This window comes from Calonectris borealis, chromosome 1 (genome assembly GCF_964195595.1).
Source record: "Calonectris borealis chromosome 1, bCalBor7.hap1.2, whole genome shotgun sequence".
NCBI lineage: Eukaryota > Metazoa > Chordata > Aves > Procellariiformes > Procellariidae > Calonectris > Calonectris borealis.
The window spans coordinates 181240710-181259382 of record NC_134312.1 but is presented as its reverse complement, the minus strand read 5'-3'; positions in this window follow the sequence as shown (position 1 = coordinate 181259382).

Here is an 18673-nt window from a genome sequence, read left to right as displayed (position 1 = left end):
AGGCAGGTCCTGCTTGACCAACCTGATCTCCTTCTATGACCAGGTGACCTGCCTAGTAGATGAGGGAAAGGCTGTGGATGTGGTCTACCTGACTTCAGTAAAGCCTTTGACACTGTCTCCCACAGAATTCGCCTAGAGAAGCTAGCGGCTCACGATGTTAATGTTAATTATAATCAACTATAATCCTTAAAGTGTTATTGTTCTGTGTATAGCCCTCGCCCAGAACTGGGTTAAAAACCAGTTAATAAGAAATCAGAATGATGAAGTTAGTGAGTGGGTGTTTGATTGGAGGAGATCAAGATGTATATGTTTTAATTTAAGAACACTATGGTGATAGATAGTTTAGTTTGTTGTGGATTCTATATTGTTGGCTTCTGTAATTTTAAACGAAGATTTGCTGCTTAGAAGTAAAGTAACTAACAGGTGTGTGTTTGTAATTGTGTGGAGTAGTAATTAATTATAAACTGTGTGTTTTAGAGGTATTGTTAGATTTAGTGATAATTAATTTTAGCTATGGAAACTATAAACAAACGTGGTCCAAGCATGGCTCAGAGACAAATTGCGACCCTATAAGGAAAGGTTGAAATAAGTTCATGAAGAGTTCACTACCCTGCCGATCACCAGAGACCACTCCACTTAGTGTGCATGTGTCTAGGATTATGCAATATTATAATTAGTTCTTGGAAATTTAATGAATATGTAAAAGAGAAATTTAAAATATGTATGAGAAGCATGGATATAAACAGAAAGGTGACTAGACCAGGTGTGCTTGATTTGTGGCAAGTCCACCGAGCACCCAGGCCTGAAGAAAACAATCTCTCTCCTGAGCGTGTGGAATTGGTTACTTGCACGTCGGGCACGAATCCGCTTTTTGGACAACAACGACTTAGACAGGTACACTCTTCACTGGGTAAAAAACTGGCTGGACGGCCGAGCCCAGAGAGTTGTGGTGAACGGAGTTAAATCCAGTTGGCGACCGGTCACGAGCGGTGTTCCCCAGGGCTCAGGACTGGGGCCGGTCCTGTTCAATATCTTTATCAACGATCTGGATGAGGGGATCGAGTGCTCCCTCAGTAAGTTTGCAGACGACACCAAGTTGGGCGGGAGTGTTGATCTGCTGGAGGGTAGGAAGGCCCTGCAGAGGGAGCTGGACTGGCTGGATCAATGGGCCGAGGCCAACTGTATGAGGTTCGACAAGGCCAAGTGCCAGGTCCTGCACTTCAACCACAACAACCCCATGCAACGCTACAGGCTTGGGGAAGAGTGGCTGGAAAGCTGCCCGGAGGAAAAGGACCTGGGGGTGCTGGCTGACAGCCAGCTGAACATGAGCTGGCAGTGTGCCCAGGTGGCCAAGAAGGCCAACGGCATCCTGGCCTGTATCAGGAATAGTGTGGCCAGCAGGAGTAGGGAGGTGATCATGCCCCTGTACTCGGCACTGGTGAGGCCGCACCTCGAATACTGTGTTCAGTTTTGGGCCCCTCACTACAAGAAAGACATTGAGGTGTTGGAGCATGTCCAGAGAAGGGCAACGAAGCTGGTGAAGGGCCTGGAGCACAAGTCTTATGAGGAGCGGCTGAGGGAACTGGGACTGTTTAATCTGGAGAAGAGGAGGCTGAGGGGAGACTTATCGCGCTTTGCAACTACCTGAAAAGAGGTTGTAGTGAGGTGGGTGTTGGTCTCTTCTGCCAAGTAACTAGCGATAGGACGAGAGGGAATGGCCTCAAGTTGCGCCAAGGGAGGTTTAGATTGGACATTAGGAAAAATTTCTTTACTGAAAGAGTGGTCAAACATCGAAACAGGCTGCCCAGGGAAGTGGTGGAGTCACAGTTCCTGGAAGTATTTAAAAGACGTGTAGATGAGGCGCTTAGGGACATGGTTTAGTGGGCATGGTTGTATTGGGTTGACGGTTGGACTCAATGATCTTAGAGGTCTTTTCAAACTTTAATGATTCTATGATTCTATAAACTACCTGAAAGGAGGTTGTGATGAGGCGGGTGTCAGTCTTTTCTCCTAGGTAACAAGCCATAGGACAAGAGGTTTAGATTGGATATTAGGAAAACTTTCTTCACCGAAAGGGTTATCAAGCATTAGAACAGGCTGTCCAGGGAAGTATTTGAGTCACCGTCCCTGGAGGTATTTTAAAAGACGTGTAGATGTGGCGCTTAGGGACATGGTTTAGTGGTGGACTTGGCAATGTTAGGTTAATGGTTGGAATCGATGATCTTAAATGTCCTTTCCAACCTAAATGATTCTATGATTCTATTCTGTGATTCAATTCTATCTGTTCAAGATTTACCTACAAAGTAGCTGAGTGTGAAGCGAAAAAGGAAGAGTACTTATATAATAATCAAATAAGTACCTAAGTACTTTTACTTTCTGCTTTAATGTATTTTTCAATTGTAAAATTCTCTTCTGATGTGAAACTTTCCACATTTGTATAAAAGCTGGATGAATAATTTATTATATGTCACCTGATAAATGTGACCTCCTTTCCAGTTTTTCTGTGATGAGAAATTTCTCCAACGGATTTGTTATTTGAAATGATCACTGGATCACATATAAAATAATTTTAATGTCCTCATAAATTGAGTTCATCTTTTGTAAAAATCCCATATTTTAAATGTAGGCTGATTTGACTTACCATAAGCCATACTTACTACATTCTAAGGTAAGGTGATGGTTCCTTAAGGAATATGATTTCAGATTAAAATGTTCTTAATAATTTGGAATTCCTTAATTTATTTTTCTGTGAACTCCCCTTCTTGTGGGCAAAAGGGAACTCATGAGTGGATACAAGAATTTATTATTAGTCGAGTTATCTATTTTTTAACAATCTAATAAAAATACAACAAAAGTTTGTTAGTCCAGGTGCAATGATACTAACATCATAGCACAGATGATCTAATTTTTATAGAAAATCTTTATTGAAAATACATCAAAAAATGTTCTACAGAAATGTTCTAGTATCTACACCTTTCCTTTCCTGTTATGTTCATCCTTCTAATGCACGCTGAGTTCTAAGGCTTACAGAGCTGGTTTTCCTCAAAAAGAACATGGACAGGGAGTTTCCAATGCCTAGTCAGTGTCCTGAGTTCTCTGTCGGAAGGAGTATGGTCTTGATGGAGGGAGTTTCTTCCTCATCTATCTTAGAGTTGATTTGGGTTATTTTTATGTGTTTTCTGACACAGTTGGCTTACGCACTCTTTCTTCACTCATTCATAATTAAAGTTTAAGTCTCCCTATACCTTAGCTATTAGCTAGTCACTTAATAGGGTAACCTCAGCCACAGTTAACATACAGGGTCAATATTTATTACTTAAAGACAACCTACATTTCTTAGACCTTTCCATACATAGTATTTACAGAGCTAAGCTAAAACAAGTTAGGCAATAGTCACCTGACCATTTGACAGTTTCTATAATGACTGAAACAAGCTAAAATCAACTCAGGCCAAGCCAGGTCCAATCCTGAGGCCCTGCATTTTTATATCAATACAAAACTTGGAGACTTTCACTAGTAATGAAAATATCATTTTTATTGGACAACAGTGTGTACACAACAAAATACTGCCCATAATATTATAAAATATGCAAATGAGCTTGATTTATAACTTCAGATGCTACATTCATGCTTTGTATACCTGCTTTACAGTCAATTGATACTGAATTCTTGCCCATGGTGAACCCTATATTCTTTTCTGAATGAGTACTTTCCAAAACACAGTCCTGCAGTCCACCTATAAAACCCAAATACCTTATTTTTCCAAGTCTACTTCTGTAGTTGACCAAACTGAAAATGAAGATAATTGAAACTGTCCTGGTTTCAGCTGGGATAGAGTTAATTTTCTTCCTAGTAGCTGGTATAGTGCTGTGTATAGTGCTGGTATAGTGCTGTGATTTAGTATGAGAATGTTGATAACACGCTGATGTTTTAGTGATTGTTAAGTAGTGCTGACAAAGAGTCAAGGACTTTACAGCTTCTCATGCTCTACCAACTGAGAAGGCTAGGGATACACAAGAAGCTGGGAGGGCACACAGCCAGGACAGCTGACCCAAACTGGCTAAAGGATATTCCATACCGTATGACATCATGCTCAGTATATAAACTAGGGGAAAGCTGGCTGGAGCGGTCACTGCTCGGGGATAGGCTGGGCATCAGTCGGTTGGTGGTGAGCAATTGTTTTTCATTTGCATCACTTATCTTCATTCGGTTTTATTTCTCTCTCTTTTTGTTATTTTCCTTTTCATTACATCATCATCATCATAATCATCATCATCATCATCATTATTATTATTATTATATTTCAATTATTAAACTGTTCTTATTTAAACCCATAAGTGGTTTCACTTTTACTTTTCTGATTCTCTCCCCCATCCCACCCGGGTGGAGGGAGTGAGCGAGCGGCTCTGTGGTGCTTAGTTGCCATCTGGGGTTAAACCATGACAGAAACGTATTATTCCTGTTCTGTAAAAGATTCTGATATTTAAAAAAAGACATAATCCTCAGTGAATATGTCATATTTCATGAAGGAGATTATTCCATAAAAAGAAAACAAACAGTGACAAAAAACCCCAAGCCCTTACTTGTTTCCATTTGACCGGTTTCAAAATAAAATAATCTTTATGACCAGCTCTGGTAGAAAGTGCCAGCCAAACATAGGTTTATTTACCATTCTGGCAAGTTTGTATCATTCTCAAATCTTACCAGCTGCAAGTCACTCTCTAGATCTTTGTTAGAAATATTGAGTAACACCAAGTCTAGTGCTGATCATGGTATATCCTTCCAGGAATTCAATGGTTACCATTTTCTGAGGTTTGTTCATTAACCAACTCTTAATTCATGTAGCAAGATATATGACTGTGTAATGACTGACGTTTTCTTACAATGTCCTAAATTTTTGCGTGATCACAACTAAGATTTCCCCACATGCATTGCAATACAAGTAGAAAGACCTGCAGTACAAAAAAAAAAAAAAAAAGGAAAAATATGTATTTACAAATAAAGCAAAAACAATTATTGAAATTAATCTCAAATTTTCATCTCTTTCTCATAGTAGAAAATGAAATATGAAAAGAACTCTTCGACAAAGATAACCTAATGTTTATCTTTTTACTTCATATTCTCTTTTTCAATCATTATAAGCTGCTAAGCACTCGGAAGTTTAAGAAAAGACCACTTAAGCACCTCAGTAGGTCTGACATTTTCAAACTCCAGTATTTGAAGACAGCATCTTATCCAATAAGTCACCACTCAGAGCTTTCAAAAGCACATGTGGATTGAATATATATGTATATGTTTACATCTCCTGAAAGTCTTTTACCTCATGAGAAAAAATGGAGCTATTTGAAACACAGGAGAGGTAAGAGGACGTTTTTACGATCAGGAACAGACACTGCAGAAGGAGAGAATTCAGCTTAAGATACGATTCCTGACAAAGAAGGTAGTTAGGGAGTAAGATAGCTTCCTAGAAGAAAGTAAGTTCCTGTCTTCTTAATCTTTAAGCCTAAACCAGGTATCTTTCTTCCCTAGAGAAAAATCCTGTTCTGAGGGGAAAATTCGCTATTAACTTCAGGTTTAAGGAGATCCTATCAAATGAATTTCAGGATCCTTTGCACGATTTGTGAACTAGCTCTACTGAAGAGGTTTAGACTTTTGTTTCTGAATGACTAAAAATGCAAGATAGAGTAGGAAAGTGCAAAAACCCTGGGTGACTGGATCCCCAACAGAGCTTGAAACTTTTTAGGTCAGAGCTAGCACCTGATTTTCTACAGACTGACTGAGAACCCTCCAGGACAGGCCACTGAGTTAGTCCATAAAGAATATTGAATTCACTCTACACCTACATTAACACTGCACATCTGGAGTTGGACTATAAGTCTGCACCTTCTCATACGAGTGTAATATTTATTGGCCTGCAGTGCTTTGCTGGCATTTCTCTTCACTCACTGAACATTCAGATGCAGGAAGGACTTCTTATATCTGTATTCAGCTTCCTATTAGTCAGGGGTCTAAACCATGCAGGCTCTCGTGATAGTTAACAGAGACATGCATCTTTAGGAACAGAAAGAAAGCCTACAGCTGAGGAAGAACCAGTAGATTCACTAAATCCAAAACTAAAGCTAGAAAGAGACAGATTTTTGAACAATATCCTCTCCTGGAGTTTTATATTTTTATCAGCTGTCTGAGGATTGTCTCTCTTCTTTTGTTTTGTTTGGTTGGTTTTGGTTTGTGGTTGTTTTTTTTTTTTAACTTTTGTCTCTGCAACCCATTATGAATTCTACTCTTCAATGTCAAACCAGGTGAAATTTTTCTGTAGTGTTGTAAAAAAAATTGCATAACAGGGGTCCATTATTTTGTAGGATACAATAAGAGTCTTGTTCAGTCTAAAGATTTGTAATCTTACATGCTATCTTATATACTACTTTACATGGTTGGCTGAGCCTGTGGGTGGTTATCTCTAACTGGTAAATAAGCAATGTCCGGTGATTAATTTTTTTATAAAGAAAGAACTTTCCCATTCTCCAGCCAGAGTATCTTAGCTAGGAATTGCACTCATGTTGGTGCAGGTGCTACATCAAAAAGTGATGCTCATTTTGCTGTCTTCAGTTGGCAGAAAATATATGCCACATGAATACATTGTAAGCAGTAACAATGACTAGTTGAATGACTATGAAACTATTATACAATCTAAATTCTTCAGCTCAGATGCAGTAGTCTTCATTCTAAACTGTTAAATAATTTCATGGCACCCATGCAAACAAATTTGAAACTCACCTTTAAGAAACATGACCTAAATGTCATTACATTTACATATTTGTATATCATAACGAATAATGCCCCACAAGTGATTATTTTTTTCCCCTTAATTAACAGCACTATAAAGTTCAGGATTTTCAGTCTCGGGAGATTTTTATTAACCTTGTGTTTTAAATAGGCTGCATATTGTGTATACAGTCTTCAATGTCATTTTACACGATCAAATAGTTATATTCATTGCAGTGAAGATATCACTGACTCATAAATTAATGGATAAAGAATCCTCACAGTAAAATAACAGGAACATAATTAAACTATAGAACTTCTCCCAATTTTGGGTGACATTTTGATAAATTAAAATTGTAATTACTTTAACTTTTTGGGTAAGGCTGACACTGGGTAGAAGCCTCGGCTTTTTCCATGCAAAGACTGCCTCTTAGTAGAAGGTGATTAACCCAGTAGAAGGTTGTTTACGTTCTATTACCTGGAAGGTTACAAAAAGCAGTTCCACTGTCTCTACATTTAACAACTTGATCAGAGTGAAATCTCACCTCCACCACCCAGAATTGAAGTGATATCAGTATCTAACATAAGCAGTAAATGTTTCAGTGTAGGTGAAAGAAATTATATTTCTGCTCTTGTCCAAATTTTGCTGACAGATCTACAATATTTGTTAGGGCAGCACATAATAAGTTTATCAATGTTCTGGAAACTCTCTCTTTTTCTTTCTCGTTATAATTCCATATAATTTGTTGCATATTATTTACTATTTAAGGAGCAAGTGATAAGGTTATGATCTTCTGCCAAAATATTGGGAAGTAATGAAGAACAACATTAAGAAAATATCATGTGTAATAGAAGTACGTTGCTCAGATTCTTTTGTGCAGTCTTAAATAGCTTCTTTTTAACAGTACTCCAGAAATCCAATACAATACAAATCTAATTTTCTTCTGGGGAAAAAGAAGTGAAGGTGAGAAGAGTGGATTTCACAATAACAGACGTGTTTTGAACATTTTTACAATACCAAAGGTGTGGGGTTTTTTTTCCCTCGTTCTGCACTGTATTGTGCTTAATCTTTTTTTGTTTGTTTGTTTTGTAAATCAAGATTGTTAGGCAGAGATCAAGAACTGAGCATTTCAGCTCAAAAAATCAGTTTTGTAAAAAATTATTTTAAAGTGCAGGAAAACAAGGCATGTTGAATAAAAATTTTTGGCAACTTGGTTATAGTAATCATCCACAATGTTCTCTGAAGTTCTATTTACTCATATTCTTATGCTGTGCATTTAAAAAAAAAAAATCATTATGAAACAGAATTATATAGCATATAGAACTAGACTTTGGAAAAGTCTCCAGCAAATTGTCATAAAGCAACATGCAAAACCTCCTGACCTAATCTGTCAGGGCTCTGCTCCTTAAGAGAAGTTGAGCCATGGCCAAGGAGGAAATCTCAGGGCATTTTTGGCCAGGGCCTGGCCCACAGTACTCAGCAAGATAAGTAGAACAGACCTGGAAATGGTAGACAGGTTCAACCAACAGTCTGGATCAATATCACAGTGATGAGGCGGGTCCAAGGGTGAGGCTAGGAAGTCAGCTTGTAGGTCAGTGTCAGAATCAGGACTAGTGATCACTGAACAGGTCCACAGTGATGAGGCAGGACCAAGGCCAAAGCTGGCAGTCAGTCCATGGGTTGGGATCTGGATGATGGGGCTCCAGGGCCAGGCAGGGGCATGGCGGTGGCTTAGCTGGAGACTGACAATCCTCCAACATAGCTCAGGACCCGGGCAGAGCTAAAATGGAGCCTCTGGGCCCATAGTGTGGTGGGAGGCTTCATGTGAGTCTGGTAAGAGCCATTAAGGTTTATTTGCACACTCAGGGCCCTGACATAAGCCATAGATTTCAGGGCTGTGATTTTCCTACTGTACTTTGCTGTGATTAGATAGTGTAGAGCACAGAAAAGTCAATATTGTGCTCTGTGAAAAATGTAAAACCACAGGACAATCTCACTGAAGTCTCCTTCTAGATCCACACTTAATTCTTCCCAAAACGCTAAACAACAATTATGATGCTGCAGTCTTAATGCTTTTCCATGCTGTCTTGTTCATAAACACCACTCTTTCTTGAACAGCTACTTTCGTCTACAGCTACTTGGGCCAAAATGCCAGTGAAGGAGCACCAGCTCCTGCTATAAATTTAATCAACTGCATATTCACTCACTCTGCAAATGCAATCCTGCATAGCCAGTGTGAAGTCTGCAATGCAGTCACCCTTACTTGAACGAATTAGAGTGGCATATCTAAAAGTACAATGATTTGTACTGAATATTGCAGAGGATACCAACTCTTGGTGTCACAGCAGAATTAAACTTTTCTCCAATTTAGTTTTGCTACCTGATATGAGAAATAAGGTCTGCAGGTCTGTAGCCTGCTCTTTACAATCTAATGCTGTTGTGCTAGATGCACTGCCTCTCACTTATTAGGTGGAAATCTCATTAACAAGCAAGCCAGATGCACTGCACAATGTCCCAAATGGAGGCACGGCTCACTCCATTTGCATTCACTATGTTGGTCTAAAGTCTTTGATCAAAATTCTCTGATCAAAATTCTCTGGTCAGAATGAAGCTAATGTCTTCTTTTCCCCTCCATATCTCACTGCTAATGTGTGTGTTCTTACACATCATCATACCTTTTAAGACATGCTCTTCCAGACACTTCCTAGTCACTGAAGAGCAGATCTGCTTTTAAGAAGCTCTTGTTTGGACCAACAACCTTTTTTGAAGTACAGTATCCTTTGAGGTGAATTTCCAGAGTCCCACACAGTTATTTTACCATTTACATAGAAGCATGCAAACACAGTTTACAAAGAAATGCAATAATTTGAACTTAATAGATCTTCAGTTTGCTGCAGTTTGCAACTTGTAGGAAGTATAAAACAGAAAGTGAAAGTGTAAGCTCTCAATTGTTTCTTGTGGTTTAGATGACCGTGCTGGCAATTTCCTGAAAGGTATTTAAAATCTTTGTAGACATCCAGTATCTTTAGTACTCTTTAGTCACCTTTGAGATAGAAAGGCAAAAGGATTCACAATCAAAGGTAATATGAATATAAACCAAAGGGGTTTATACATCAATTTTGAATTAATGGTTACAGAGGAGAACTTTCTTTTACACTGAAATATAAACACCTGTTGTATAAGAAGTGGGTGGAGAGATAGTATATTGCACCTCTTGCTAGTCATGATGTTAGCATGTCCTGATTCACTGATTCTGAAAGTGGGATTTCTATACTCCATCTGCCATATATTAAGTTGTTGATCACTCCTTGAGACAGAAATCTCAATTTCACTTGCCAGGAAATCATCCTACAGGTAAAAAGAGAAATCCATAGCAGAGATTTTTAGCTGCTCATTCTCTCCAACACGATTCTCCAAGATCTTAATGAAAAAAATGTTTATAGTTTGGGGAAAAAGGGAAGTAGCCTTGGTCTTGGTGAAAGCGGAGGGTATACCCAGGCTGAATGGTACTTGAAAATGACTTATACTTTGCTACAGGAGACCAGTTAATTCCTCTAGCTGAAATCAAGTCCAGCAGTGACTTTCCTGATCAATGTATTTCTGAACTGAAGAGAACATAATGGCTATAGCTTTGTTTTCTGACTGCACCTTTATGCCCAGTCCTAAAAGTATCTTCATAGTATTGGATATAAAGCAGTATAGAATATTTTATTTCATTCACTGTTACGAAACTTTGCATGAAAACAACATCAGGCTAAGCTAAGGATGGAAAGATGTCTTCAGCTTTGAAATAACTTTTTTTTTCAGGATAAGTTAAACTCTTTAAATATTAATATAGGCTTAGTATTTAATTATGTAAAACCTTTATAGAGTATGTTGCTTTCCTCCATGTTTCAGGGAAAACATATCATCTTTATTTTATATTGTTTATAGTCAAACCTTGATGAAAATGCTTAAACTTTTTTCTTAAACTGGTAATTGGTTTTCTGCTTTTGTATCAAATATCATCAGATTAATAGAATAAGACAGTGTATAACCTGAAGTGCATAGGAGAATTCATCTTCATATTATAGTATCATTTTCCACAATATTCAATAACATAGTTGAAAGTAGATTAGATGTTCTCATAGTCTGTCATTCAGATTTGAGAAGAGATATAATATAATATGAAATGACTACAGTTCCTTTCTATTAATTAATAGGTCACAAATTCATAGATTTTTGAATTAAAACAGATAATTGCAAACACCTACTTTACTCATTTTATAATACAGAACACATATTGATTCTCAGCTACTTCAATCTCTATTGAAGTAAGGATCATTATTGGGATTTTAAGCACTTGCAGTCTTGCACATAGAATTAAATTCTACTTAATAGCTTACCTGGTGGGCAACTTGGTTAACTGTTTTAAGAGAAATAACTAGAAATACATTTGTGACATTTAAGACTAGAAAGATATATGATGTTGACAAACAAAAAGTAATTTCCTTTTGGGTTTTGTTAGTTGTGGATAAGGCCTCAGGATAAGTTAATCTGCTGAATCAGAGTAATGTTCAGAAAAATACCAATCTAATTTGATTTTCAATACTGTAAAGAGCATGTATTACCTGCAGTTGTTAAACTGATTATTTCTCAATGAAATTCATAAATACTATCGCTGAGAAATAAATCTGCCCCATGACATCTCAAATGAGCTTTCAAGATTATGATGGAAGTATGTTATGCTGAAAGTCAATAATGTGAACTACTTCACTGTTGACTAAAAATTTAAAAAATGCTCAGGAAGGATCATCTTGTAAAGACCTGTGTGACATAAATAAACTCTGTTTTGTAAGTGAGTGGATTCTTGGGAAGAGGCAAAGCCAGAGCTTTGTTTTCTATGCATTGAAATTCAGCTCAAATATTTCAGTGAATTGATAGTTTTGTTTTGTTTTTTCTCTGTAGCTAGGCTATGGGGACATCATAAATGCACTTTGTTAGTGTACATGGTTTGCAGGGTACTTTAAAAATGTATTCATTCTCCTTGTAAATGCAGCATACAACTCATTTCAACCTAAGTTACACTATGAAGTCTTAATCAGAAATAAATTACTTGTAACTATTTCCACATAGTAATTAATAATAAAATCTACAGTCACTGTTTTATCTGTGACTCTTCTCTCCCTCCAGAACAGGTGTGGATAACATTTGAGTATGAAACAAATGACATTACTGAAAGAATTAAGTTGGAGGGAATTGCCATATCAAACTAGTTGCATATTCAGTGCCTTGCATTGAGATAGAAGTTAGGGCTTACAGAACAAACTGTGGAAGCTTTTCCCATCAGAAGTTAAAATACGAAAAATTTCTTCAAGAATGCATCTTAAAAGAGAATTTTTTTTTTCCATACTGATGGATATGGAACTGGTGTCCCTTAATTTTCCCAAAACACTGGGTACTAATTCTAAGTAAGCTGGTGAAAAATTTCAATTAACATGACACCTCCAGAACATAATATGCAGTCTAAGTAGCTGTGTCATTCAATCCAAATGTCTTACATATGTGTTACGAAGAACTTATACTGTCAGGAAAGAAACCATGGAATGTCTCAATATTGCTACAATGCCTTTCTGAAAAGAGCACAGTGTAAAATTTCAGAGCAAGGTCCTGACTTTTGTATTCAAGTTTCCAGTATTGAACACTTAGCAGTAACTACGCAAGTGAGACTATTATAGGGGTTTTTTTTGTATTATGTACTGTACCATCAATGTTACACACAATCATAGAAATATATCTAGGTTGCAAGGTGCTTCTTGAGATGATCTAGTCCAATCCCCCTGGTAAAGCAGGAACAGCTAAAACAGGTTGCCCAGGACTGTGTTAGAAACCTGTTCCAGCGTGTTGTGGTTTAACCCCAGCTGGCAACTAAGCACCACGCAGCAGGTCGCTCACTCCCCCCGCTCCGGTGGGATGGGGGAGAGAATCGGAAGAGTAAAAGTGAGAAAACTCGTGGGTTGAGATAAAGACGGTTTAATAAGTAAAGCAAAAGCCACACATGGAAACAAAGGAAAATAAGGAATTCATTCACTGCTTCCCATTGGCAGGCAGGTATTCAGCCACCTCCAAGAAAGCAGGACTCCATCACGCATAATTGTTACTTGGGAAGACAAACGCCATCACTCTGAACATCCTCCCCTTCCTTCTTCTTCCCCCAGCTTTATATATGCTGAGCATGATGTTGTATGGTATGGAATATCCCTTTGGTCAGTTGGGGTCAGCTATCCCAGCTGTGTCGCCTCCCAACTTCTTGTGCACCCCCAGCCTACTCGCTGGTGGGGTGGTGTGAGAAGTAGAAAAGGCCTTGACTGTGTAAGCAATAACGAAGACATCCCTGTATTATCAACATTGTTTTCAGCACAAATGCAAAACATAGCCCCATACTAGCTTCTATGAAGAAAATAAACTCTATCCCAGCCAAAACCAACACACAGTGTTTGACCACCCACACATTAAAAAAGTATCTTCTTGTGTTCAGATGGGATATCATGTGTTTTAATTTGTGCCTGTTGCCTCTTGTCCTGTCAGTGGGCACTACTGAGAAGAGTCTGTCTCTCTCTTCTTCATTCCATCCCACCAGATGCTTACACACATTGACAAGATCCCTCTAGCTTTCTGTCCTAGTTTCGGCAGGGATAGGGTTAAATTTCTTCCTAGTGCTGTGTTTTGGATTTAGCATGAGGAGAATGTTGATAACACACTCATGTTTTCAGTTGTTGCTAAGTACCCTCCTAGTCCAACAACAGCTCCCATGTCTACTGACTGAGCTAGGTACACAAGATGGGAGGGAACATAATCAGGACAGCCAGCCCAGCTGGCCAATGGGGTATTCCATACCATGTGACGTCATGCTCAGTATATGAACGGTAGGCGTGATCCAGGAAGTGCCGATCGCTACTTGGTTATCGGTCAGCGCGGGTGGTGAGCAATTGCATTGTGCATCACTCATTTTGTATATTCTATCATTATTTATTATCATTATTCTCCCTTTTCTGTTCTATTAAACTGTCTTTACCTCAACCCACGAGTTTTTCTCACTCTTACCCTTCCGATTCTCTCCCCGTCCCACTGGGGGGGTGGGGGGAGTGAGTGAGCGGCTGCGTGCTATTTGGCTGCCTGCCAGGTTAAACCACGACAGTCCTTTTTGGCGCCCAACGTGGGGCTCGAAGGGTTGAGATAACGATAGATCTGACCAAAGTGTGTTAAGGCAAAATTGTTATAAGCATCCATTATATTGATTGGTCACAATGTTGATGTATTGGCTGTCAAAGTTGTGGGGCTGGCTCTCAATGTTGGGTCATGTAATACCTTGCTTGCAGTATATGTTCCCGTTTGTGCTGTTTATCATTATTCGGAACTGGGCCAAGATTATCATTTTGTTGCTGTTTTATGAGGTGATAAAATCGTTGGTCGTAAGTCTAATCTGGTATCTGTATTCGGCACTGCCGTCATTTCTGTACCTCGGGAACCACCTCTTAGAAATTATTGGTAATTGCACTTGCTTCTCCTCGGAGAATGAATTTAAGGGGGAGACGGGATGGGACACTCTCTCCCACTTGTTCATCTTCCCTTCCATATTGTCAGAAACTCCTTTTTCTTCTATCCTCTTCACAAAGATGTCCACAATATTCCCTAAGAATTTTGAATATCCTTGGGATGTTCAATCAAGCATGTTCATATTGCTATGTCTCCTGAATGTGGTTCAGGCCTTGTTTAGGCTTAAACAACTATTCAGGAATACTGTCCAGAGATCAACCCTCAGGAACAAGAAAAGAGGGAGGGCAAGCAGCGGTGCCTCATCGGGGCGGGCGGAGCGGCGAGTCTCGGGGGCGGCTACAGACACAGTGGCTACTCAATACCCCACGACAGGCACTGCGGCTACTCCAACCCCCATGACAACCCCTGTGGCTACTCAAACCCCGGCAACAGTCACCGTAGCTTCTCCAACCCCTGCGACAAGCACTGCAGCCACTCAAGCTCCGGCAACAGGCACTACAATTACTCCAACCCCCATGACAAGCACTGCAGCTACCCAAACCCCAGCAACAGGCACTACAGCTGAACCAGAGGACCAACCCTTGCTGGTATCCGTCGCCCCTGTACAGAAGAGGAAATCTTGGAAACGGAGATCAGGTCGTTTAGAAAGGGATGATGGAAGAGCAGGGCCATCACAAGGAGAGGAGGAGGAAGAGGAAGAACTCATAAATGAGATGGAAACCACCCGATCCCTATCCCTGAGTGAGCTGCAAGATATGCGGAAAGATTTCAGCCGACGTCCAGGCGAGCATATTGTTACCTGGCTGCTCCGATGCTGGGATAATGGGGCCAGTAGCCTGGAATTAGAGGGGAAGGAGGCCAAACAGCTGGGATCCCTTGCTAGGGAAGCAGGTATTGACAAAGCAATCGGAAAAGGGACACAGGTCCTCAGCCTCTGGAGGCGACTGCTGTCAGGCGTAAAGGAAAGGTATCCCTTCAAGGAAGATGTTATATATCGCCTAGGCAAATGGACCACTATGGAGAGAGGTATCCAGTACCTGAGAGAACTAAGCATGCTGGAGGTGGTTTATAGTGACCTGGATGACGCCCGAACACCCAAAGATCCAGATGACGTCCAGTGCACCCGACCCATGTGGCGGAAGTTGGTACGGAGCGCACCAGCATCGTATGCCAGTTCGTTGGCAGTACTGTGCTGGAAAGAGGAAGAAGCACCAACGGTGGATGAGGTGGTTAGCAGACTTCGGGATTTCGAAGAAACTATCTCCTCCTCCCTTGTCTCGGCTGTAGAGAAACTATCCCAAGAGGTCCAGCAACTCAAAGATGATAGGTCCTATTCTCCACCTGTATGGACCAGTATCTCAGCCATTAGGAGTCAGCGTTTTTCTCCTCAAGAGAGAGGATATCGAAAGTACACACCACGGGGCACCCTGTGGTTTTACCTGCGTGACCACGGAGAGGACATGAGGCAGTGGGATGGAAAACCTACCTTGACCCTAGAGGCACGGGTACGTGAGTTGCAAGGAAAAACAATCACACAAGGGGGTTCTCCCAGGAAAAATGCTGCTCCAGTTTTCAGGAAAACCCTGTCTCATGACGGTCCAGTTTCCAGTGAACAGTTCCCCAGACAGAGTAGAAGGGCTGATCTTACTTTGGACTGTAATGAAGGAATTCTTGACTCACGTTTGCAAGAAGTGAGAAGCGGATACTATGACCAGAACTAGAGGGGCCCTGCCTCCGGCCAGGTGGAGGAAAGGGACAACCGGGTTTACTGGACTGTGTGGATTCGATGGCCTGGCACATCAGAGCCACAGGAGTATAAGGCTCTCGTAGACACTGGTGCGCAGTGCACCCTAATGCCATCAAGCTATAAAGGGGCAGAACCCATTTGTATTTCTGGAGTGACAGGGGGATCGCAAGAGTTAACTGTATTGGAGGCCGAAGTGAGCCTAAGTGGAAAGGAGTGGCAGAAGCACCCCATTGTGACTGGCCCAGAGGCTCCGTGCATCCTTGGCATAGACTACCTCAGGAGAGGGTATTTTAAGGACCCAAAAGGGTATCGGTGGGCTTTTGGTATAGCTGCCCTGGAGACGGAGGAAATTAAACAGCTGTCCACCTTGCCCGGTCTCTCGGAGGACCCTTCTGTTGTGGGGTTGCTGAGGGTTGAAGAACAACAAGTACCAATCGCTACCACAACAGTGCATCAGCGACAATACCGCACCAACCGAGATTCCCTGATCCCTATCCATGAGCTGATTCGTCAACTGGAGAGCCAAGGAGTGATCAGCAAGACTCGTTCACCCTTCAACAGTCCCATATGGCCAGTGCGAAAGTCTAATGGAGAGTGGAGACTAACAGTAGACTACCGTGGCCTGAACGAAGTCACGCCGCCACTGAGCGCTGCTGTGCCGGACATGCTAGAACTTCAATACGAACTGGAGTCAAAGGCAGCCAAGTGGTACGCAATTGACATTGCTAATGCCTTCTTCTCCATCCCTTTGGCGGCAGAGTGCAGGCCACAGTTTGCTTTCACTTGGAGGGGCGTCCAGTACACCTGGAACTGACTGGCCCAGGGGTGGAAACACAGCCCTACCATTTGCCATGGACTGATCCACACCGCACTGGAACAGGGTGAGGCTCCAGAACACCTGCAATACATTGATGACATCATTCTGTGGGGCAACACAGCAGAAGAAGTTTTTGAGAAAGGGGAGAGAATAATTCAAATCCTTCTGAAATCTGGTTTTGCCATAAAACAAAGTAAGGTCAAGGGACCTGCACAGGAGGTCCCGTTTTTAGGAATAAAATGGCAAGACGGACGTCGTCAGATCCCAATGGATGTGATCAACAAAATAACAGCCATGTCTCCACCAAATAGCAAAAGGGAAACACAAGCTTTCTTAGGCGCTGTGGGTTTTTGGAGAATGCATATTCCAGATTACAGCCTGATTGTAAGCCCTCTCTATCAAGTGACCAGGAAGAAGAACGACTTCAGATGGGGCCCTGAGCAACAACAAGCCTTTGAACAAATTAAACAGGAGATAGTTCAGGCAGTAGCCCTTGGGCCAGTCCGGGCAGGACAAGATGTGAAGAATGTGCTCTACACCGCAGCTGGGGAGAATGGCCCTACCTGGAGCCTCTGGCAGAAAGCACCAGGGGAGACTCGAGGTCGACCCTTAGGGTTCTGGAGTCGGGGATACAGAGGATCTGAGGCCCGCTACACTCCAACTGAGAAGGAGATATTGGCAGCATATGAAGGGGTTTGAGCTGCTTCGGAAGTGGTTGGTACTGAAGCACAGTTCCTCCTGGCACCCCGACTGCCGGTGCTGGGCTGGATGTTCAAAGGGAGGGTCCCCTCTACACATCATGCAACCGATGCTACGTGGAGTAAGTGGGTCGCACTGATCACACAACGGGCCCGAATAGGAAAACCCAGTCGCCCAGGAATCTTGGAAGTGATCACGAACTGGCCAGAAGGCAAAGATTTTGGAATATCCCCAGAGGAGGAGGTGACACGTGCTGAAGAGGCCCCACTGTATAACAAACTACCAGAAAACGAGAAGCAATATGCCCTGTTCACTGATGGGTCCTGTCGCCTTGTGGGAAAGCATCGGAGGTGGAAAGCTGCTGTATGGAGTCCTATACGCCAAGTTGCAGAAACTGCTGAAGGAGAAGGTGAATCGAGCCAGTTTGCAGAGGTGAAAGCCATCCAGCTGGCCTTGGACATTGCTGAACGAGAAAAATGGTCAGTACTCTATCTCTATACTGACTCATGGATGGTGGCAAATGCCCTGTGGGGGTGGTTGCAGCAGTGGAAGCAGAACAACTGGCAGCGCAGAGGTAAACCCATCTGGGCTGCCGCATTGTGGCAAGATATTGCTGCCCGGGTAGAGAACCTGGCTGTAAAAGTACGTCACGTAGATGCTCACGTACCCAAGAGTCGGGCCACTGAAGAACATCAAAACAACCAGCAGGTGGACCAGGCTGCTAAGATTGAAGTGGCTCAGGTGGATCTGGACTGGCAACATAAGGGTGAATTATTTATAGCTCGGTGGGCCCATGATGCCTCAGGCCATCAAGGAAGAGATGCAACATATAGATGGGCTCGTGATCGAGGGGTGGACTTAACCATGGACGCTATTGCACAGGTTATCCATGAATGTGAAACGTGCGCTGCAATCAAACAAGCCAAGCGAGTAAAGCCTCTTTGGTATGGGGGACGATGGTTGAAATACAAATATGGGGAGGCCTGGCAGATTGATTATATCACACTCCCACAAACCCGCCACGGCAAGCGCTATGTGCTCACCATGGTGGAAGCAACCACCGGGTGGCTGGAAACATACCTGTGCCCCATGCCACTGCCCGGAACACCAT